Source organism: Haplochromis burtoni, unplaced genomic scaffold, assembly GCF_018398535.1.
Source record: "Haplochromis burtoni strain Fernald_Lab_line unplaced genomic scaffold, NCSU_Asbu1 Contig_44, whole genome shotgun sequence".
NCBI lineage: Eukaryota > Metazoa > Chordata > Actinopteri > Cichliformes > Cichlidae > Haplochromis > Haplochromis burtoni.
The window spans coordinates 1,472,169-1,473,585 of NW_024582405.1; positions in this window are offsets into that span (position 1 = coordinate 1,472,169).

The window sequence follows — 1,417 nt, forward strand, 5'->3', positions numbered from 1 at the left end:
AAGGGGCTCGATCAGAGTTTGCACTCTGGGGACGAGGAGTTTCAGGTACTGACCCTGGCAGGATGAAAACTATGCTTTCATCAGAGGCCACTGTTTCATACTGTGGCGAGCTCAGACAAGGAGGAGACAGAATTCTGTTCAGTCTTGCTCCGCTACAATACTTTGGGTATTTGCAAAGGTATTTAGACAAACAAAATATTTCCTGTTTGTCTTTTTTGTGTGTTTTAGCTCTTTTTTCATTGTTTCAAACTGTCTTTTTGCAAACATGGAAAAGTGGTGTTTGCGTGCTTTTAGCCCAGTGCTTGAGGTGGATGGCACACATCTGGAGAAGAGGTCTCCTGAATTAAATAATTCTGAATTAGAGGCAGGTTTGTTTGAGCGATATTTCTCACAGGGCTCTACGCTACTCGAATCCATTTCACCAAATATCTCATGGATGACGTCAACTACAGCCTGTTCTACAGGATTTAGAGCTCGGATACTTTCTGTTTCAGCAGTTATTTCACCTTCTTTTGCTACACCTGATCCTTCTGGAAGCTCAATTTCTTCCCCCTCCTGATCTGAATTTTCATCCTCTATCATCTCTTCATTGAAGCTCCATGAGCGAGAGGGATTAAGAGAAATCTCAGTGATTGGTGTTTGCACTGAGATGTCTGCATCCGTACTTTCTGTATCAGAATCAAATGGACTGCTATCAGACCCGCTTGTCGGGCGCTGGCAGCGCAGCTTACCTACAAGCTTTTTAAGGCATGAGGCAGCGTGACGAACCATGCAGTGTAGTTTTTTAATATTATTAAATGTACCGCTAACATAAATGGTGGGGTCTTCCGGGAAATCAGGGCTTTGTGCGAGCAGTGCAACTATTGAACTGATCTTTTTGGAGATCTCTTCCTCAACCATGCGTGTCAGCTTTACAGCCCTCTTACATCGCTTTTTCGGGACATTAAGAGCGCTGGCTAAGAGCGCTGAGATCGAGTCTCCGAGGGACGGCCTTATTTTCCCCTCATCTAAAAGCACCGGACATTCTTTCACCTTACGATCCTGAACATCAGGAAGGGCTATTTTTAGGATGCTGGCAGAGGCAGTCTGAATGATTTCAGAAAGCATGTCAGCAAGAATGCCTTGTATGTTGGCGTTGCATGTGCCACTTTGTATAAAGTACCACTCAATTTCCGAGAGCTTTTTGAAGTACTTATTGATTGGTGGCAAAATCTGGTCTGGCGTGACCACGATCGAATATTCATTTTCCTTTAGCATTGCCATTGCAGTCACAAATGTTATTTTCTTGGTTTGTGTTATCGGGCTTTGGAGTTGACGTCACGCCGCAATGCATTGCGGGAGCGCGGCACCATTTTCGGGGTCTACGAATCAAAACAAACACACTGTGTTGGAACGACGATTACAAGATGCTTAAAAG